Genomic DNA, 23,876 nt, shown 5'->3' with positions numbered 1-23,876 from the left:
GATTCTCCTGCCTCAGCCTCCTGAGTAGCTGGGATCACAGGTATGTACCACCATGCCTGTCTAATTTTTGTATTTTTAGTAGAGACAGAATTTCACCATATTGGTCAGGCTGGTCTCAAACTCCTGACCTCAGGTGATCTGCCCCACTTGGCCTCCCAAAGTGCTGGGATTACAGGTGTCAGTCACTGCTTTCAGTTCCCCACCTGTTTTTATTTGAAAGTTTTGACTTTTGAACATGAGACCATGTTGATTTTTTTTTTCTCTATCTCCTATATTTCTTCATTCCTGTATTTCAAGTGTGGGCATGGCATTGATGATGCTGAAGTAACAAATTCCTTTTAAAGTAAAAGTTTTCTTTAACTTTCCTCTTGACCCTTTATAAGTCAGCTTATGATAGTTCCTATCTAATACAAAAATTTATATTTTAATTAAGGTCATTGGTTCTAGAAATAATTGTAGGGCTTTATCCTTATCATTTCTAATCTCTGTGTACATAGGGTTAATATATTTTTTTCTTTTTTTCTTTTTCTTTTTTTTTTTTTTTTTTTTTTTTTTTTTTTTTTTTTTTTTTTTTTTTTTTTGAGACAGAGTTTCACTCTTGTTACCCAGGCTGGAGTACAATGGTGCGATCTCGGCTCACCGCAACCTCCACCTCCTGGGTTCAGGCAATTCTATTTTTCTCTTTTTTATCTGTCTTGCTTGAGATTTGATTCACATACTTATTCTATTTCTCCCACTATCTGTTAAACTGTTTTACTAGTTTTGTATTTATACTTTTCCCAAGACATCCCTTCTCTGATATTTTATCACTAGCTCTGATTTTACAAGATGATTCCTCCTTGGTTTATCTCTCTTATTTTATTTTGTATTTGTTGGAAAGTTCTCCCAAATGTAGACAGTCATTTACAATATTTATACAAATATTCTGTTTGTCCTCTATGACAAAATTTCATCTATGCAATGAATATTCTTGAGCACTTTCCCTCATTCTGGTGTTCCAAATAATGGTAGGTGCTTGTGATACAAAAATGAAAAATATGTTCCAGGATTGTTCTCCAAAAGAAAGTGAAAAAATGTGATGAGTGTTATTTGAGCGTTTTTAGCAAGAAATGCATGTCCAACAAAGAAAAAACATTCTAATATGACTTTCAGCATAAAAGGCATAGTAGAATGTTCTTTCTTTGGAAAGATCTTCAGTCTTTACAGAAATGCCAGAAAAATAGAGGAAGAATATTCCATGAGATGAAGATATTATGAACAAAAAAACCAAATGTATGAAATAGTACATAGCAGAACACATCAAGAACAAATCAGGTATTTTCAGTGTTGCTAGAGTATAGCATGCAAAGAGAAAAGATGAGAATCAAAAGACAGAGAGGTTTCCTAGTATTTTGAAAGGAACCATGACTATATCTTGAGGCGTTAGAGAGACTTTAAGCAAAGTAGCAGTGAGATCATTTATATAATTCAGAAATATTGCTATAACTTCAATACCAAATGAATTAAAGAGAAATAAAATTAAAGGACATGAGGCTAATGTGGAGACCATTGAATAATTAATACATACTTGCCTGTGGAGACCATTGAACTATTAACATATACTTGATAAAAATATGAACTAAAGAAGTTAGAAGAATTGAGAGAAGGAGACAAATGTGAAATCTACTAAGAGGATAAACTCAACAGAATTGTATAATCAATTGAATATGGATAATGAGAAGTTGGATATGGTTTCCATGCTTTTTTTTTTTTAATTTCAGTAACTAGACTGACAATTGCTCCAGTAAAGGTGAGAGAAATGGGGAGTGGCAGATGGGTTCTGGGGAGAAATAGTTTAAATTTGTGACTTCATAACGTTTGAGCCTGTGGAGTTGTCATTAAGGCAGGAACAATTGGTGGAGGTCTGAATTAGAGATACAATTTGGGCATTTACTGTGGATTTATAATAGGTGAAGCTCTGGTCATGGAAGGCATTGACCAGGCTGAGGTTGGCATAGAAAGAAAAACATGTGAGGCCTGAGGCAGTGATCTCTGAAATAGAAAGAGAATCATGTCAGTCGAATACAAGAGAGTTTTCTGAGAGGTGACAGGAAAATCAAACCTGATGAATCAGTGAGGTCAAGAAATAAAGGACTAACATATGTTTTGAGCCCGAAAATTCTGAGATTACTTATGCGATCATCAGGATGGCTTTTAGTGGAGTAGAGGGAGCATAAGCCAGATAACTGGGATTAGGAACTTAAAAAAAATAGAGACAGAGACCTTTCAAGCTGCTTAGATTTAATAGAATAAAGAAATTGGGAGAGTGCTATAGGGGAATAAAAAATTAAGAGAAATAAATTGTTAATATTAGCAACACTTGAACATGCTGGATAGAAGAAAATTTTCCAGAAAGGAGAGAGTTTGAAAATATTACAACTGCTAGTAATGTTATAAGAATTACAAGATAATTAGCAATTCCATTTGAGAGGACATTAGCAAAGACATGAGAGAGGGAGGAGCATTTTCCTGAATCAAGTGAACTAGCATTTGCTAACATATTGCATATGTGCATGTTTATAGGAAACTTCTGGAATAATGTCTAAACCCAAACAATGACTAATAGTAGAACATTCAGACATCATAATTGGCAAAAGAGCAAGTGTCTTGGCAAGTAAGCCCTGCTTGCAATGTCAATTATTATTTATTCCAACAATTCCAGACACTGAAATTTTCTTTCAGAAATCAGGGCCATCCTAATCCTGCATTAATTTCTCCACCTAATTTTTACTGAATAACTTTCTTTTGTAATCAAGCCAATTTATTTTCTATTTTCTTCTACATCTCTACATTATTTTTGATTCTCCATCCTTGTATCTTTTTCTTTGCTTCCCATTTTCTTTCCTCACTGTTTCTTGAAATCCCTCTCTTTTTTTTGCCAGCAAGTTCTACAGTATTTCTAAATAAATTCAATTCTATTGTAGTAAGTAATTAGACATGTGCTATATGTAGTCACTATTACTAATTGTCTTGTGTATTCTTTGCAATTTGTGGATGGAAGAGCATTTGACCTTTGAGCAGGGAGACAATCTTAAGCCTCTATTTTTTTTTTTTTGCATGACTTGAAAGAGTACATGGCTGAATGCTAGAGATACACTACTCATTTAATAAGCTGTTTATTTAATTGAAAAACGATATTGATATTATATAAATGGTCACCTATTTTGCCTGCTAATAAAGTGAATTATTTCTTGTTTACTCCTTATTTATATAGCTCACTCTCTGATTTTCATCCTCTTCCCTCAGCTGATAACTTCTCAGTATCATTTCCCTTGACCGGTCTATATGTAATCACAACATCTACATACACACTGCTGTGATCCTATTTCCTCCAAATTTTCTTCCTAGAGTATAAAATCATTTATTTATTTATATGTATTCTATGCCTTGAATTAAACTACTCATTACATGAACACAAAGATTTTAATTGGTTTGATTTAGTCATGTATCTTCAAATACCCAGAATGAAGCCTAACATGTAAAAGAAATTCAATAAATATAAACATATCCAGAAATTTATAAGTAATCTTATTACCAACTTTGCCTACTTTCTTTGTAGCTCTCCATTCTCTTTTTTTTCTTATTTTTATACTCTATATTCAATATTTTCACAAGTGGCCTGTGTTAGTTTGTCCTCATGCTGCTGATAAAGACATACCCAAGACTGGGTAATTTATAAAGGAAAGAGGTTTAATTGACTTACAGTTCAGCATGGGTGGGGAGGCCTCAGGAAACACAATCATGATGGAAGGGAAAGCAAACAAGTCCTTCCTCACATGGCAGCTGAAAGAAGTGCCAAGCAAAATGGGGGAAAGCCCCTTATAAAACCATCACATCTCATAAGAACTCACTCATTATCAGGAGAACAGCATGAGGGTAACCATCCCCATGATTAAATTACCTCCCACTCTGTCCCTCCCATGACACATGGGGATTATGAGAATGACGATTGAAGATGAGATTTGGGTAGGGACACAGCCAAACAGTATGATGGCCAAACTACCACCTCAATTTAATATATTTACATAAAATGCTATTGTTCTTAAGTATTTCACCAATTCTCTAAAAGATGTTTGGGAAGCTCTATTAATTCAAACAAATGGTGTAAGACAAGTTTAAACTAGGAATAAACTGGGAACACACTTTTTGGAAACTCTTCCCTTAATGAGCCTTGAAGTTAGTTAGGAAACAGCCTTAATTCCTCAGAGGCACTCTGGTTCTATATAATGTATTATAAGTTCAGTGGTTAAATAGTACCTTAGTGGAAGGAAGCTGAAACAACTTTATTAGACTAATGGCAAGGGCTAATTTAATTTTTCTTTCTTTAAAGCTGAGAACAAATTAGGTCATGGTGATGGATTAGAGCCAAACATAGTGCTTTGGCTTGGCATAAAGGGAAAGTTCTGTTCCAGAATTATACAGAATCTGTACTTGTAGTGTTAAATTTGTGACTATGTAGAATTAGTGATGAGACTCACGGGAAAGGAGAAATAAAAAGAAATAAGGAATGAGTCCCTTAGAAAATGTAATCAGAAAAAAAAGTAATTTTTCTAGAGTTTGTAATTTAGGAATTTTTTGATTCCTAAAAGTCACACATTCTTTATTCACTGAGCAAGCTACAAGTTAGCATGATCTCATGCCCTATCTAAAGCTTGCATAGATATGTACAAAACTTGTCATAATGCCTAAGTATCTTTGACTTGCATTAACCTCAATGGATCTTGACTCATTGTCCGAGCAAACTGATAGGGCAGCATTCTGAATTGATGTCTAAAATAGATGCTGGCACACTGCCGTGAACAGTTCTGTCTTTTGTTTGACTGGTTTCAGACAGATTCCAATTGGTTGTTGAGGAATAGACACAGCGAGTCTTGAGATCTGGTTCAAGGAACAGGAAACCAGAACTCATGGGAAGTTAACCCGGAATTCTCCCACTTGAGTAATAAACACTCAGAAATGTGTTGAGATTGTTTTGTACCAGCGATTTCACTTGGTGAGCAGGCAGGCACATAGCTAGTTTCAGAAAAATCCAGTAAAATAAAAAAGAACCAGGAGAGTATAAAAACTCACTGAGATTGGCAAATTTTGCTTCTCAGATCTGGTAGAAACTTATTCTATGAAGGCATTATCTGGAGCTGTGTACCTCCATGAAAGATTTGGAAATTTGGTAGGCTCCCATAATTGAGAGTATGCTGCAATGTTTCTTCTTGTAGCTGTCTCGGATGTGGCAGTTTTTAATTATCTGCCACCAAATAAAATTTAAAAATATATATTCACCCTTAAGATTGTCTTCTTTGCATTAGTCAGTTACTACCTTATTGTAGCAGGCTCTGGCATTCAAGAACACACAGCAAATTAAAGGTAAAGTCAAATAATAGAGGTGTAGTTTTATTAAACTTCAAATTTAGCCACACTACATTATTTCCAAATCCCAAAACAAACAAATCATCAAAAACTAAACTAAATTCAACAAAAATTTAAATAATTTGCAACTTCAAAAGGAAACACACAAGGTATTTAATATTTTTTGAACTTATTTTTTTGAGGCATAAACACCAGCCAAGGCTAAATAAATGGAAGGCCTATTAAAACTTCTGTGCTCCTGGTGGGGTAAAACATTCCACCCCTAGACCTGTGGCTGCTCATGGCAGGATTGAAGCAGGAGCATCCACGGAGTTCTTGAGCTCCGACCTCTGCTCCCTCTTTTCTCTCATCTTTGTCACTGCTTTTGGCAGTGAAATGTCATGGAATCTGTTTTTCCACAAAGATGCAAATTAAATTTAATTGATGAAAATAAGATTAAAAAGCCACAGTGTTTGGAAATTTACACCTCATTTTATAACATCTATTAAGATATAATTATTGCACAATAAAATTTGCCCTTTAAAAATGTATTAAAAACTAAATTTTAAATAATGCATATATCTCAAAGAAATCACAAGCATAAATAAAGCGTATTTTAAACTGAATGATAATAAAATTACAACATTTAAAAATGGGCAATACAGATGAAATATTTAGAGAAAAATTTATAATCATAAAGACTTATAGTAGAAAGAAAGAAATGTTTACTTTCAGCTATCAATTTTTCACCTTAAGAAGCTGGAGGGACCAAAGCAAATCAAACTCATATAAGCATAAATGAAAAAATAATGAATCTAAGAGCAAAATCAATGACATAAGTCAAACAATAGTGTAAGTTAACAAAGTTGAGTTGTTTCAATGAAAAGATTAATAAAATAGAAAAATGCCTTGATAACACTGATTTAGAAAAAAGAGAGAGAATACAAATTAACAATATCATAAAAAATATTTACTACAAAGAATACTACAGGTATTCATAAACACAAGGTATTTTTAACATGTCAGCAAACTCAGCAATTGTGATGTTGTATTAAGGCCCCAAAAAAACACAACTTACCAGAACTTACACAAGAAGAAATTTTTTTAAAGAAAACGATGTAACTTTGTATCTGTTAAAGAAATGACTTTGGTTTAAGTCATTATAAAATTTTCCACAAAGCAAATACTAAGCCCGACTGTTTACAATAGCAAAGACCTGGAACCAACCCAAATACCCATCAATGATAGACTGGACAAGGAAAATGTGACACATATACATCATGGAATACTATGCAGCCATGAAAAATGATGAGCTTTTGTCCTTTGTAGGGACACGGATGAATCTGGAAACCATAATTCTCAGCAAACTGACACAAGAACAGAAATCAAACACCACATGTTCTCACTCACAGGCGGGTGATGAACAATGAGAACACAGGGACACAGGGAGGGGAGCATCACACACTGGGGTCTGTTGTGGGGGGCAAGGGAGGGTCAGGGAGGGATAACATGGGGAGAAATGCAGATGTAGGTGATGGGGGGATGGAGGCAGCAAACCACATTGCCTTGTGTGTACCTATGCAACAATCCTTCATGATCTGCACATGTACCCCAGAACCTAAAGTGCAATTAAAGAANAAAAAAAAAAAAAAGAAAATACTAAGCCCAGATGGTTTTTCTGGTAAATTCTATCAAACATTAGGGAAAACTAATACCAATCAAAAGCAAACACTTCCAGAAAACAGATGATAGAAAAAACTTCAAAATGTATTTTACGTGGTTTGCATTATTTTGATACAAAACCATACAGAAGTATTTCAATAAAAGTACAGAACAGTAATTATTATAAATACAAATGCAGAAACTTTTCATAATGTATCAGCAAATTGGATTCATCAATATATAAAAAGATAAGATGATTAAGTAGTATTTATCACAAAAGTAAAAAGTTGTTTTAATTTTCAAAAATCAAACAGTATAATTCATTGCATGACTAGAATGACAGAGAAGAAAACATATAATCTTTTCAATAGGTGCAGAATATTCACTTGGCAAAGTTTAACATTTCCCAATGAAATGTACAAATAAAAGAGTACTCCCTGAATTTGATAAAGGGCATCTACAAAAAACAAAACAAAACAAAAAACTAATGCTAACATCTTATTATTAGTAAAGTATGGAATGGTTTCCTTCAAAGATTGGGAGTAACACAAGAATAGTCACTCAACTTTTATTCAACAGAGTACTGGAAGTTCTCACCTGCACTATAGGGCAAGGGGAAGAAATTAAAGACTGAAAAGACAAAATAAACTATCTTTTTCACAGCTGGTACATCATACCTAGAAACTCATAAGAAATCTTCATAAAAATTATTAGAACTAACAAATAAATTAATCAGTTGTTGCTTATTGCTCACTATAGAGCTATATTTTCAGTCCATGTTATTTAACTTCTCCATTCCTATAGCAATGTTACTGCCAGGATTAATATAGTTCTATAGTGAGACTCAATATCAGGTAGAGTAAGTTTTCTAATTCTCTTTAATATTTTTGCTTATAGGTCTTTCAGATACCATATAATTTTAGAGTCAGCATTTTAAATTTCAACAAACAGCCTTGTTAAGACTCTGTTATTACATTGAATCCATAGATTAATTTGGTGAAAATTGACATTTTGATAGTACTAAATATTCCAGACAATAAACATGTTATAGCTCACCATTTAATTAAAAGTTTAATTCTTCCCAGGAATTCATTGCAGTTTCCAGTGTAGAGGCCTTGAATTTTTATTTATTAAATTGAACTTTAAGTAGTATGCTTGCTAATGCTACCAAAAATGAAATTATTTTGATAATTTTATTTTTCAATTATTTGATGCTTGCAAATTAAAATAAAACTGATTTGGGGGGGTTTTTTTGAAAATAATTACCTGGTATCCAATAACTCTGATTATCCAATAACTTTGACACCTCCACCTGGTGTCATCTTTATCCAAATATTGCATAAGCTCACACACGCCTCTCATGGAGAACTTTTCAGAGCAGTAAGTGACTATCTTACTCTATTTTCGTTTCCTCTTAGCTCACACATGTACTTTATATTTTAATGCATATATCCTTGTTTATTAAGGTATTTTCTGCTATCCCATTAGAACATAATCTCCATGAGCAGCACAGAGAATTTTTAAAAAAAGGTATTTTAGGGCTAGAATTATGCCTGAGACATAGCGAGTTCCCAACAAACATTTTCTGCATGGCTGAATCAGTGAATGGGCAAATCTTATGAATTAGTGATTGTACAAAGTGTTAATGATGCAAAGTTGAATAAGACATAGACCATGTCAGGAAAGAGCTTAAAGACAAAAGTAAAATAGGAAAATAACCACATTAGTAGAATAGAATGCATAAGAATTATGCTTAGTATTAAATTACAATGAGTATGTTGTATTTTACCAAAAACCATCACAAAGAATGCTGGCTCTTCCACAAAATATTGAATTTTCCACCTAGTGACATTAAAAAAATGACAAGTAAATTACAGTTCATAAAGTTTGTTTTTGCAGTTAAAATATGCTAATCTGTGTTTTAAACCTAAGGGACATTTACTCTTGCTCTGCTTTCCTTTGTATTACCCTTTGGATAAATTCCCTTTCTGGAGCCTCAGACCATTCATTCAAACTGGGCTGAATCCACTCACTTGCAGGGGTGTAAGCATGACTCAACCCTGGAGAGTCAGTGCACTCTTACCTCCCTGTGCGTGCCGACTGTCTCAGAGATAGCATATGACTGAAGTCAAGCCAATGGATCTTGCTACTGGGATTTTAGCATGGATAAACCTGCATGTTCTGCACATGTACCCCAGAACTTAAAGTATAACAAAAAACAAATAAATAAATAGGTGCTTTTTATGCTTCCCTCTCCAAAAAAACAAAAAGAATGAGGCGTTCTATTTTTGCCTGCAAGTTTACTGTAAAACCTATAACTCTTGGCAGTGTTCTTTGTCACCGTGTGAAAGAGCATTTCTGAGAATTAAGCCAAAAAAAGGAAGCGGGCAAGCAGAGGTAGATAAGACACACTTACCTGATGACACTGTTTGAAGCCATGTCTGTCATCAATTTCATGGCTTGAATTTCCAAGTCTTATAAGACAAAATTATTTATTTCTGAAATTTTGGTAACTGAAAAAGTAAGAAACAGCTCTTGAAATTGCTAGAAATATTTTTTCTATTATTCCAAACTTACAATTAAGTATTTTCTTGAAGAGCTATTTTGGCATTTCCTGTGAGAAGCCCACTTTGAAATGACTATTGAACTCATTCAAAAGGAACACCTCAGTTCTGAGAATAGATTTTCTTTAGTTGATATAAATGACGGTAAAGAAGAACGCCTTTGTAAGGGAGTTATTATTACTATTTGTAATGTTGTGTATCTAGATATCTTTGGGAAATCTGGATACTGATTTTCAAGTGCTTTGATACCAGGAAAAGGAGATGAGAGAGCAGTTGATAAAAAGAAAAAAAACAATGTATATATACATATATATGAATAACAGATTCATGAAATTAATGAAAATTAATCTGAGCATTTCCTTTAAATTCTGTAGAATGTTTATGAACAGAACTGTTGATTAAAATTTTGATTAAAAAATTATAGAAACTAGCCAGGAGTGGTGGCTCATGCCTGTAATCCCAGCACTTTGGGAGGCCAAGGCAGGTGGATCACGAGTTCAGGAGATGGAGACCATCCTGGCTAACACGGTGAAATCCCTTTTCTACTAAAAATACAAAAAATTAGCTGGGTGTGGTGGCGCGTGCCTGTGGTCACAGCTACTTGGGAGACTGAAGCCGTAGAATCGCTCGAACCTAGGAGGCAGACGTTGCAGTGAGACGAGATCACGCCACTGCACTCCAGCCTGGGTGAGAGAGCAAAACTCTGCCTCAAAAAAAAAAAAAAAAAAACTACGGAAACTAGCCACATAGTAATTAGAAATTATATTAATGCAAGCATATTTTTATCTAAAAAAATACTAATTGTATGTATTTAACTTCCTTTTTCCATGACTGAAGGACCGCTGGAAAGTCTAGTCAACACTAGTTTAAGTGTTCAGAAAATATGACCTGATGTGCACTAAACCTATTATCTTTCTTCTTTTAAGACCAGGATATGATTTTAATGCACTTTTTATATTTCAATTAAAGGTATTCAATTATTTCCTTGTTTCTTTTATCAATTGTATCCATGCTGATTTTTATTTTCTCCTCTTCTTTATGATGTACAAAGGCATGGTTTCTTTTATCTCCAGTAACTTTTTTTTATAGCATTGCATAATTTTTATTTTTATTTTGAAATAATTATAGATTCACAAGAATCTCAAATATAGTACAGAGATGTCCTGTGTACTCTTCACCTACTTTCTCCTAATTTTATCCCATTGGTTACATTTAACATATTTATAGTAGCACATCAAAACGAGGATCTGACATTAGTACAGTATGTGTGGATAACTGTGTTTATGTTATTGTATTGCATGTGTAAATCTGTGTTATCACCACTTCATTCAAGATAGAGAACTATTTCATCATCACAAAGCTCTCCCTCTTGCTAACCCTTTATGCTTACCCCCAACTTCCTCTCCCATACCACTATCACTAACTGTTCATAGTCGCTAAGCTGTCTACTGCCTCTATAATTTTATTATTTTGTGAATGTCATATAAATGGAATTATACAGTATGTGACCTTTGAGATTGGCTTTTTTCACTCAGCATAATAGCCTTGAGATCCATCCAAGTTGTTGCATGTATCAGTAGTTTGTTCCTAGCCTTCCATGGCATAGATGTATACAGTTTGTTTACCCATTCAGCTATTGAGGGACATTTTTGTTGTGTTTCAGTTTTAGCTTAGGATGCAGAGAAACTAGATCTCTCATATGTTGCCACTGGAAGTGTAAAATGGTACAGTTACTCTAAAAACTAAACATACACTTACTGTATGATGCAGCAATTCCACGTTTGTGTATTTATCCCAGAGAAATGGAAATCTACATTCATAATAAAATCTATAGAGACTGATGTATAGCATTTATTTTTTAATAATCAGTAACCATCTATCTCTTTTCCTTTTTGTTTTCTCTAAATCTTCAAGGTGACTATAATTCCAGCATCTGTGTTTTCTATGTCTGCAATTCCATGCTGAGTTTGACACTGTGCCCTTCTAATATCTGGACTTTGGTTATGTTTCACTGCCCCACGTGCATCCAAAGCCACTCACTGCATGCGACCAGGCAAATCATACTGCCCGACCAAGCACTTGTCTCTTACATGAAATGCCTCTTGTCCTCATCCCTACATGTAAGCATTGACTCCTTCCTTGGGGTGCCATAACCCTCATGGCCTCTGTGACAATCACTACCCTATAAACTCTTTGAAGGGAGCATCTATGTTTTATTAGTTTTTGCTTTTCTGTGACTTGGCATTATTTCTCCCTCAGGCAGACACTTAACAAATGCTTATTTTAAGAACAAATAGGTAAGTTAATCTGCCACTTAACTGTGCCTGATGCTTTCACATGTAATTTTTACAATTACATTTTGAGTCAAGTTAAAAACACAAAATTTCAACAAATGTAATGTAAACATCTGATTGTCATTATTAATATTTCATGAATTAGGCATCATCCCACCTAAAAATAAAAAGTGGTCTGCTATGCATGTCAGAAAAGTTGGTTTTCGAAGGTAGCTTGAGGAGGAATAAGGAAACAATAATATAAAGAAAGTGCATTGGTTAACATTAGCTTGCTTCAGTTTACTTTCCTTGCAAGAGATAAAGCAGAGGGGACTTCCTTTTCATGTTGGCTCAGGTTGAGTAGGCCCTTTCTGATTGGTTGCTGGGAGTCTCCTGATTTTAAGGGAAAATAAAAAAGATCTGTTTGGGTATTTTCCTGCTTTATCTTATTTTATTTTTATTATTATACTTTAAGTTCTAGAATACAAGTTCAGAACATGCAGGTTTGTTAAATAGGTATACACATACCATGGTAATGTTATAGTTTGATTACATGTCACTTAGCTTAAGTAACTTGATTTCGATTTGGTCTACTGATGCCTAGCACAGTAGCTCAGTTCACAGTGACTTCTAATTTCATTGAAGAGTTGGTGTTATTACCTCAATTTTTTGAAAAAGATCTTGAAGCTGAAAATGCATTTTCAACTAAAAGTTCATTGATTCACCTGGAATTAACAAAATGAAAGTTTACTGATTTAAGGTTATTTCTCTTTCTACTATAAGTTGTTGCCTAACTCAATAGATCACTCTGTTGTCTTTTATATTATAAGCTGCTGCCTAAGTCAATAGATTGCTTCGTTGTACTTTCAAAATTTGTTTACCTCTGTTTTTAATTATGACATAAATTTTCTCTTGAACAAAAGGAAGAAACCTCAGTAATGAATAGGTGGCTTCTCTATCAGCAGACCCAGCTTTGTTTCTTGCTGGGCTCACTATTCCTTATAGGTCATGGTGTCTACAAATAATCTAAGTTTTTCTATTCTCCACATGCCTGGGAACATACCTTAAGAGATTTCACTATAAATATTTGATTTAAATTAGTCCATTAACATCCTTAAGACTCATCCTTTTTAATACAATTCTAATACAAGCTTTAAACTTCATAATATCTTTTATTAAAGTTATGGGAAGAGATCCCTTTTATACCTTATTTTAATATATGTTTTATTTAAAGGCAACAGAATGTGAACTTGCAACCTCTTCTTCCTTCTCTTTTATTCTGTGGATTCCTCTGCTTTTCATAAGAAAGAGTTAGATAAATCATGCCATGGAACTATATCAGACATTCTCTCTACATAATTATTTAGTTATTCTGCTCTGCCTCAGACTATCTGAGAAGAGATTTCTGAATACTTCTTAATTAGTTATTTTTACAGACTTATTAGATATTTTTGTTAGGCAGAAATATTTGAGGAAATTAAAATACAGTTCAACCAGATTGTCTCTTTTAAATCATGTATTTGTATGGCATTATCACCAATCCACATACACACACTTAAACAATTTTTCAGCTAATTTAGACCTTTTGCCTTCAGCATTACAGCTCCCTGCAGATTACTGTCTAATTTCACAGATAGTTAAGCCACACATTCAATCCTATGCACCTTTGGCAAACAGAAATCAGTGGTATCTAATAATCAGAGACTAAAGGGCCTCAACCCTAGCATTGATTTGTTTCCTTATTATTTCTCTCAGCCTGTGAAAGCATTTGATTTTTGTTTCTGGGTTACATTTGCTGATAGAAAATGGGACGATCTCTCCCTTTATGAAAATAGATCCTGTCCAATTCTGCAGGATGCTTGGTATATGCCTAAATGAGACAGGAACTTCACTCATAGCTCTGGTGTTTTATTCAAACATTTATTGTTTTTTCATATCATAGTAACCAACATATATTTTGTGTTTCCCCTATTTCTTCATTCAACAGCCAAAAGTCTTTAAAACTATACATATTTAGGATCTTAGCCCAGCAGTGGTATTGAAGGCCATTAAAGCATTCAAAAAAATAATATTTAGCAATGGGAACAGTAGCCTGACAAATACAGACAAGCAGGATTTTCTCACCTGGTATGAAATTATCTAAATTGCCTGTTAGGACCAGAGAGAGAGATTTCTGCTGTAAATTTCACCTGTCTCTCTATTGAACAGGAATAAAATTCATTAAATATCAGTAGTTTTTCTAGAATTTGATTTGTTTTTAGATTTTTAGTGGCTAGCCTTCCAGGTTTTCCTGTTTTATCCAGGTTTTCACTTTAGTACTTTTTTGTCAATCAATGCCAAGGAAAATAACTAATTAGGAAAAAAAGGTGACAAAGGAATAGAATAATAACAAAAGAAATAAACATATTCAGTATTATAGGGGATGGACAGCAATAATTGAGGTAGCGATACAAATAGTTAAATAAGAATTAAGTGATGAAAAAAAGTTGTTTTTAAAAAACACTTGAGGTGAGGAGTTAGGTTATAATATATCGAGAAGATGAGAGGAGGAGATGACAGATTTTACCTCTGAAAATAGGCATACGGTCAGGCACTGCGGAAGGACATTGTAGTCAAAGACTAACCGCATATACAACAGTCGTCCCAGAAGATTATCATATTGTATTTTTACCTTACCTTTCCTATGTTTAGATATTAAACATATCTAAATGATACACAAATACATACCACTGTGTTCCATTTGCCTGCAGTGTTTAGTACAGCAACATGTTGTACAGGTTTGTCGTATGTTATGATGATAAGCAATACCATCTATTCTAGGTATGCAGTAGGCTATACATACCTACCTAAGTAGGTTTGCGCAAGTACACTGTATGATGTTTGCAAAGTGGTGAAATTGCCTAATGACACATTTCTTAGATGCATCCCTGTTGTCAAGTGACGTTTGACTATATTTTAAGTTAAGAGATGCATGAATATATTTGTGAACTCAGAAGGTTATGAAAAGAGGGGGAGAGGGTTCCCTGAGGCAAGAAAAGTCAGGATGGAAGCAAAATGAAAGAATCACTTTATACATGTGATGAAGAAATACCAGCTCTAGTTTACAAGATAAATTGTGTTGCCTCTCTTGGGAAAGAACAGCTGCTCCTTCCTCTTTTAAATTTGGCTTATATAGTGCTTTGTATAGCAAATTTAATTTATAGCATTGCTTACATTAGTTTGAGGGAATGAGTTCTTCTAACATACTCTAAATAATGAGCTCTCTTCTTGATAAGATTTAACATTTGCTTATCTAACTAACATAAAGATTGTTGTCCATTTAAAGTAAGTACAAGTTGGGACTTGAACATCAGCCAATAAACAAATTTACCACCACCAACTCCACCCTTCTTCAAAAAGCTTAATATATCCAATTTCCAGCTCACTATTAACAATGGAAAATTTTGAGTCAAATACTGGTATAAAATATGAATCATGTGTGCTATTTTTAAAAAAGCTTATCCTTGGTGCTGGAGTATTTTGGATACTCTGTTTAGAAATAGGACTGTTGTGCTCTCTGGTTATACATTGAAGAAGCTGAGCTTTTTGGGAATAAATATTCAAACTTAGAGCTTATCTTCTGCTTAAAAAGAAACATAAGAATAAATATCCATCTTCTTTCAGAAACTTAGTCTTGCCAATGTTAAGGAAGGCAATAATTCTCAATAAAGTAAATAAATTTACCATGTGAAATGGAAGCTTTTCTCTCAAATCTGTTAAGATTCTCTTAATACACTGTTCATCTGTGATGCCTTTATTCCAGATTATGCCAGAATTATGTCTTTGGCAGTAAAATCATATGTAAAATAATTTGTTCCAGTCCTGGATAAAATGAGTGATGATAATCACTCCTTATGGACCCCTGTGTCTTCCATCACCTTAATACCCTGTGTCTTCCTGATGACTGCTTCACTTTCCAGACTTATCCCAAAATCTTGCACAGCTGGGTAAGATGATTAGTCATATGAACATGATTAGAAATGGAAGGATAGATATAGGTATATCTTGGGTATGACTGTATGTATATGTATGTACATATATTTATATATATGTATACATGCACACATACATATACACACATGTATGTGTATATATGCATATGTATGTTTACATGTACATATGTGTATATACCAATATGTATGTATATGTACATATATGCATACATGTACGTACATACACATACAGCCATACCCAGATATAGCTGTTATATCTCCTGGTCACAAAAAGAAACAATTATGTAGTGTTCAACACTTTCAATCTGAGTTATAAAAAATGTTTAAAAGAACAGCAAAGACTTACAAAGTTTATATTTGCTGGTTAGATAGCAGTTACATTTAACAACTATCTCCAGAGTCTTAATATATTGACACAATTATAATAACCCTATATCAAAGACCAATGGACTATTTTTGTTACCATTAGACTTTTCTCAGATTCAGCTTCTTGGACTCTTCCAGAATCCTTATTATAGTTGTGGAAATCTCTTAAGACCTAAGTACATATTAATGGCTATTCTTTAGGATGTATCAGAGTCACCATATGAGTAAAATCTGTACTTATTCAGGAAAGGCTCTAATTATTCAGGAAAGTTTGAAAATTGCGTAGGATAAATCCAAGTAATTTGGAGAGAGAGATGGAATAGCATGGTCGAAGACACAGAGATTAAAGAAAGAAGAACCAGTAAAACAAAATAAAGCAAGTTTGTCAAGTCAGATAGAGTGTATATCAGGGAAGAAATAAATTTCTATTTGAATTTGAAGGAGGGAGGTGGAAGTGAGACGTTTGAAGAAATCTTGAAATCCCTTAACAAGGATTTGCCCTCTATACCCTTTCAAGGCACCTTATGTGCTTGTGGTGCACTATTTGTAAATGTTATAACCATCTTTAGATAGATGCCAATGGAAAGATCTAGTGGCAAGGAAGGGAAGAAAGAACAGCTATTTTTAAATCAATATTTCTATTCTGAAAATTTGGTTGATCTTTTTTCCTGCTTTGAATGCCTACATACTTTTATATAACCATTGTATTTATAGCTAAATGGGATGATAAAACATAGCGTATGATTTGTTATAATAAAAAAAAAAAAACGGCGAGTCCTACTGTTTAGGACAAGCACAGTGGCAGGGACATTGCCTGCTGTGGCAGTGACGTTGGAAGAAAGGATTGCAATGAGGCAAAAACATAACAAAACTATTCAGAGCCTCTATGGCCTTTTGTAATGAGATGTTGTTGCATAAACAAGGAAATAAGGGGACAGGAGGGGTTCTCTCATATTCTATTATAAATATTGATGATCGTTTGTGATGAATGGTAGGGCATATGGAAAAAAGACAAAATAGGAAATGAAATCAGCTTTAATTTCAAAAGGCCAGACCTCTGGAATTAAATATCAAAAGATAAGATTCCAATAGGGTGAATGGTTTAGGATTTTGTTTATAGAGAAATAAAAGCCTTTTAAAAAGTCAAGACAAGCAACTTAAGATTTTTTAATCTAATTTCCCTCATTATAAATTGTGACTATTAGAGATTTGAGTCCCATTATTCTATAAATGTGGGAATTATGAATTATGAAATAATGAGTATGTAGAATTTTACTGACACTTCAGAAACTACTTTTTCAATCAAAGTATGTGTCATTTTTGCCAATAAAGATCCCAGTGAAAGGAATATGCAAACTAATTTGCAATACCTTGCATTACCCAGCACATGGACTGTGGTTTTTTATATATTATTTCATTGCTATGATTGTTATCAATGTATAGCTGAGGAAATTTGGCTTAATTGGATCAATGCTCTGATTATGAACACAAAGCAAGTGAGTAGCACATTGAGTCTGACATCCCTTCAACATCACTGTATCATTCAGAATGTATTTATAGTTTGAATCCAGAATGGATTTTATCAAATTCAGAGAGGTAAAGAGACAGCTGAAGAAGGAAGGGGTATAGGAGAATGTCAGTTAACTTTAGATACATTAGAGAACAAAATACAGTGATACAGTTATAAGTTAAGGGCTGCCATGTTAGCACTTAAAATATACTGAGCATGTTAAGCCTCTGAGTTGTTTTCAAGTCAATAATCACAGAAATGCAGTTCTTACAAATAGCTCAGTTACAACTCAGCAAGCTTAACCTGTGGAAAGATGGACAAATAACAGTAGCAGTCAATCAAAAGCGAAGCTGTCAAGTAAAGAAGGAATTGTTTCCATAATCAGAAGATCAAAAAGACAAGGCTCTCAGAGGAAGGGGATTACTGACCATGGCAACACCCACACAAATATTTTCTTATATTTGCCTTCCAATTTCATAAGATTTTAATGAGTTGTGCAAAAACAATAGGTTTAGATTACATTATATTGATGCTACCTTCAGCAGCTGTCTCTGGTCTTGAATGGCATTTGATTTCACAATAAAACATTTCAAAGAATATCAGCACATGCATGAAACTGCCGATTTTGAAAATGTCAATCAAACTACCTTATTTGTCATTTTTTAATGCTTGTGAAACATATTTATCTAAATAGTACAGGGAAAACAACTTTTTTCAGGCAATCAGAGGCTCCTTTATAAAAAAAAAATAAGCTGTTAAAAAGCAGTTGCTAATTGGGAATGCTAAAGGTATTTTTATGGCAACATGTTTACCGAAACTAATTTAAAAAGCAAATAATAATAATAAAAACATTGTGTCATTTCATTCTGCTGTATTTTATCTGACAAATAACATTGCAAATGTTTTTAGAATTAAAAAAATGAGAAAAAAAATCTTGCTCTGTTTTTGGACACAGACCAATGACCTTCTTTGTTAAAAGCACATTTATTCACATGAATCTTATTAAATGTCTTCCAGTCCGGTTCTAAAATAACAACTGTCAAGATTATATTTCAAATATACTAAAGAACATTGTTTAGTTCCTATTTTAGAAGGAGAGAATACTGTAGTTTTGAGTTAATTTTATTAGTCTACATTAACAAAATAAAAAGACAATTATTACATATAATATTTATATCTATATTTTAATATATGCTATAATGGCTTCCATAATTTCGGGAAGATGTAAGCATAATTATAAAGTTGGATTGAGTATTTGTGCTGTTTTACAATACCCATCTTTTCAGAATCATCAAGGTTGTCAATGAATTTTTGAAGTTTAAATAATGAAATACATTTATAGCCATATTCCTTAAAGATCTTTCTAAATCATTTGAACAATAAAAATAAGTTCATCTTGAGGAATTGAAAGGAGTATTGATTCTTATGAAAGAAAGAAACATGAATATCTTAAGGAAAATAAACTTTATTTTTGCATGAAAACTCAGTATCTTAAGGGACAAGAGGAGCACTGATTAATTTTGGGTTTATGATGTACTTAGATGAGATTCTATGTCAATTTATTTACCCAATTTATTTTACTTAATAGTCACAAACAATCTACTAGGTTAGAATTATTTTTTGTTTTTCAGATGAAGGAATTGAGGTAAAAATAGATGTTACTTGTTCAAGGTCCAACAGCTAAAAAGCACTAGAGTTCATGCTTAATTAAATCATAGTTCATTCTGACTCCAATTTCTGTGTTCTTTCTAGTACACTATAGTATATTTCTCACCTTAAAAATGATGTAGATATTTGGAAAATTTGGAAGCTGCATCACTTTTTTCACCATGTAAAAGTGGTATCTTAAAAGTTCCTTGGTCAGAGATACTATTTTTAAAATATAATTGTTCATGTAATTCTAATTATTTCTCTTTCTCATACTTTTCACAAAAAAAGATGAGGCAAATATGTCACACAAGGTATTTTATTAAGAACAGGAAGAATTCTAGAAAAGTTAAAAAGTAATCTATTTCACTTCAAAAAATACTAGAAAGAAGTTAAATAGTTAAATACAAATAAAGAGGAGAGATACAGTAAAGATAAGCAAAGAAGTCATGAAATTAAAAGCAGTACAAACAACATCAATAAAAATATAGATTATGAATTAACCCAAAGCTAGTTCTTTGAGAATATTATTAAAATTACTAAAACTTTAGTCTAACTGATGATAATAAGGCAAAAGAAAATTTATCAATACTAGAAATGATAAGCAATATCAGCTCAGATTTTAATGAAAATAAGGAAATAAAATAGAGGAATTATATATATTTAATATTAATAAATTTGGTAAGGTAGATGAAGTTATCAAATTATTTGAAAGATACAAAATATCAAATCTCCCTAAAGAAGAGCTAGATAAAAGAACAGACCAGTATCTATTCAGAAAATGGAATATGTAGATAAAAATCTTTTGACAAGAAAAACTCAAAGTCCAGGTAGCTTTCTTTTAGAAATTTATCTAATATATTTGAAGAAAATAATATCAATTCTAAACAATATTTCCTAGCAAATATAAGAAATAAACCTTCCCACTCATTTTGTGAAGCTAGCATTACATTGATGCAACAAATAGATAAAACTTACAGGAAAAAAATATATACACCAATCCTATTTCTCATCAATATAAATGCAAAATTTCTTAACACAATATTAACAAATTGAACCTGGTAACACATAAAAAGAATGATATATCATGATGAAGTGGGATTTATTCCAGGAATGAAAGCTTAGTTTAATACTTAAAAACAATCAAATAACCATATTCAGAAAATAAAAAATGAAAACCATACTATCATCTCAATAAAGACATTCAATAAAATGTAGCACTTATTCTTCATTAAAAAAGAGTTTTAGAAAACTAGAAATAGGAGAAACTTTTCTTAATCTAATGAAATAAAGTTGTAAAAAAAATTGTGGTAATATCTTATTTATGGTAAAAGATTGATTTACTGCTAAATCTGGGAAGGAGGTAGGGAGGTCTACTCACATTACTTCCATTCAAAACTATACTGGAAACCCAGACCAGTACCATAATGCAAGAAAAGGAAATATAAAAGATACTGGAAAATATAAATCATTCCTTGCTTGCAAATGGCATGACAGGCTCTGTAAAATTAGAAGAAAGATTATAAAAATGTGAATAAAAGTAGGTGAATTTAACAAGATTGCACAATAGTGCATACCCAAAACAAGTCTGCATAACAGCAACACACAATTTAAAATACAGAAAGAGCAGGTTAACATTCAAAGCAGCATCACAATTGCATCAAAAAATGTAAACTAGAAAGTCACAAATTAACGAAATATGTATAAACATGTATACTGAAACATGCAAATTGTTACACGGAGAAATCAGTGAAGATCTAAATTAAAGGACTGATATACAAAGTTCATGGCTCAGAAGAACTCAGTATATTTGAGATGTTAACTATCAAATCAAAGGAATCCAAATCCCCATTAGGCTTTTTGTGTGTGTGATCAAAATTGAGTGGCTGTTTCTAAACACAGAAATAACAATATATGTATTCACGTTTTATCTGTAATATATATTATATATATACATATATATTCAACCTTTATCTAGTATATATACCTAACAACAGGTACAAAAATTAACTAGAAATAGATCATAATGCCAAATGTAAAATAAAAAGCTATACAATTATAAAATTCTAGAAGAAAATACAGTGGGAAATCTAGTAATTGTGAGTAGGCAAATATAATTTAAATTGGATCCAACACATGTCATAAGAGAAAAAGTAGACAAATTCAGCTTCATAAAAATTGTTAACTTTTTTCTTCAAAGTATTTGTTAAAAGATAAACTGCAAAATTATAGCCTAGAAGATTATTGCAAAACCTATATGATAAAAGATTTGCATCCGGAATCTACAAATAAATCTTATAAGTTTATAAGAAACCAAACAACCTCATTGAAAAATAGAGAAAAAATTTGAACAGAGACTTTACCAAGGAAGATATGCTAATGACCAATGAGCACATAAAAAGGCATACAATATCATTAATCACTGGAAAATTCAAATTGAAACTATAATGATATACTGTTACACATACTCTTAGAATGGCTAAAATTAGAAAGACTAACAATACCAAGTGTTGGTGAAAAAGTAGAGTAATTGTAACTCTTGTGCACTGCCAGTGAGAATGCAGAATATTATAAACACTTGGTAAAACATTTTGGAAATTTCTTACACGATTAACATATGTTTGTCATATAACCAGTAGTTTTACTGCCAGATATTTACTAAAGAGAAATAAAAACAAAAACGTGTCCCCAAATATTTATGGCTGCTTAATGCATAGTAGTTTCACACTGGAAAGAAACATAATATTCACCAATTTGTGAAAACTGTGGTATATTGAAATTGTGCTATATCTATGTTAAGCAACAATGCCTAGCATTAAAATGAATTACTGATACATTCAGTGACATGAATTAATAACAAGAGCAATGTACTAAATCAAAGAAATGATATAGAAAACATAACATATTTTATGTTTACATTTACATAAATATCTAGGAGATGCAAAACTAGCAGATCAGTGGTTGCCAGAGTCCAGGACGTTAGGAAAAATAACTGACTGTGAAGGGACATGAGGTTACTTTTTAGAATGTTGGACGTGTCTTATGCCATAATTTGATGGTGGTCACATGACTGTATACAAATCTATCTCATCAAATTTTACACTTAAAATGTGGGTCAATTTTATGGCACATATATTAAACCCTAATAAAACCTATCTAATGTAAAAGAATGTTAGCCAAGTTCACATATTTTGTAAATAGTAGAAGCAGTCCTTAAACCCAGATATCTGCCTCTGAGTAAACCGTGATCTATATATCTGAAAGTTAATACTACTATCAAATATGAAAGAGTCCACTGAACATGGTGAACATGGGCTCTTCCAGTTGAGAGGAAAAAATGAATTAAAAGTATCATTTTTCTCATGATTCTCATTGCAATTAATAATGAGCCATAATTATGAGATATACATACCACATGGATACGATATCATATATATGAATGGGGACTGTTATGGGTTAAATTGTGTCCCTCATCAAATTAAATGCTAAAATCCTAACCTCTAGTACCTCACAATGTGGACTTATTTGAAAATAAGTTATTGCAGATGTAATTAGTTAATTAATACAAGGTCATCCTCATGTAAAATAGGTCCATACTTTCATAGAACTGGTTTCCTTAAAAAAAAGGGAACATTTGGAGGCAGGCCTGCACACAGGGAGGACATCATGTGAAGATGAAGGCAAAGATTATAGCAATGCAGAAGCCAAGGAATGCCAAAGATTGCCAGTGACCTCCAGAATCTGAGAGAAGCAGGGAAGAGATTCTCCCTCACAAACTTTAGAAGAAACCAACCTTGCTTGAGAGAATGTGTTCTCTTTCTGGGTCCACAAGGGGGCATAGGTTTAAGGGCAAGGACTTCCCAGCACCATGCGCCCCTCCCATCTCTCTCCATCCGGGAGATATAACTTTGTTTAAATTTTCGCACAGGTGAGAAGAACCAAAAGTCAATCACTCCAGTGGAAGTTCTAAGTAACTCCTTTCATTGGCCAGGGGTCTTGGAGAAGGTGGGGGTTCCTCCCAGGTAAAAAGTCCCCTTCTCCCACACCCCTTTGGACTCCATGTTTGTATCCCCTTCCATGAACTCTCTTGTGGAAGCTGTCTTTCTTTATCCTGGATTTCCCCTCTTGAGTCCCCTTCCACTCTCTCGTGGAAGCCTGTCTTCCACTCCTAAACTCCATCTCTCCCAATTCCCTTCCACTCAGTGTGGGAGCTACTTTCTTCTCCTGGATTCCATCTTTCTAGATTCTCTCACTCAGTGTGAGAGGAGCTTTCCTTCTTTAGTTTTCCCCTTCTGGGAACCCTTCTCACTCCATGTAGGAGCGGCTTTTCTTTCTCTCACTCAGTGTGAGGGGTAGCTGCTTCTTTCTCCTTCTCCTTCTTCTCTCTCTGCCTAAATAAGTCACTTTTCTGCAACATTTTTTGGGTCTGGTATTTACTTAACAAGCATACCTGCCATGATCCCCTCTCTCATTCTTGAGA

This window comes from Cebus imitator, unplaced genomic scaffold (genome assembly GCF_001604975.1).
Source record: "Cebus imitator isolate Cc_AM_T3 unplaced genomic scaffold, Cebus_imitator-1.0 Scaffold65, whole genome shotgun sequence".
In the NCBI taxonomy this organism is placed as follows: Eukaryota; Metazoa; Chordata; class Mammalia; order Primates; family Cebidae; genus Cebus; species Cebus imitator.
This window is presented reverse-complemented; position numbering follows the sequence as displayed.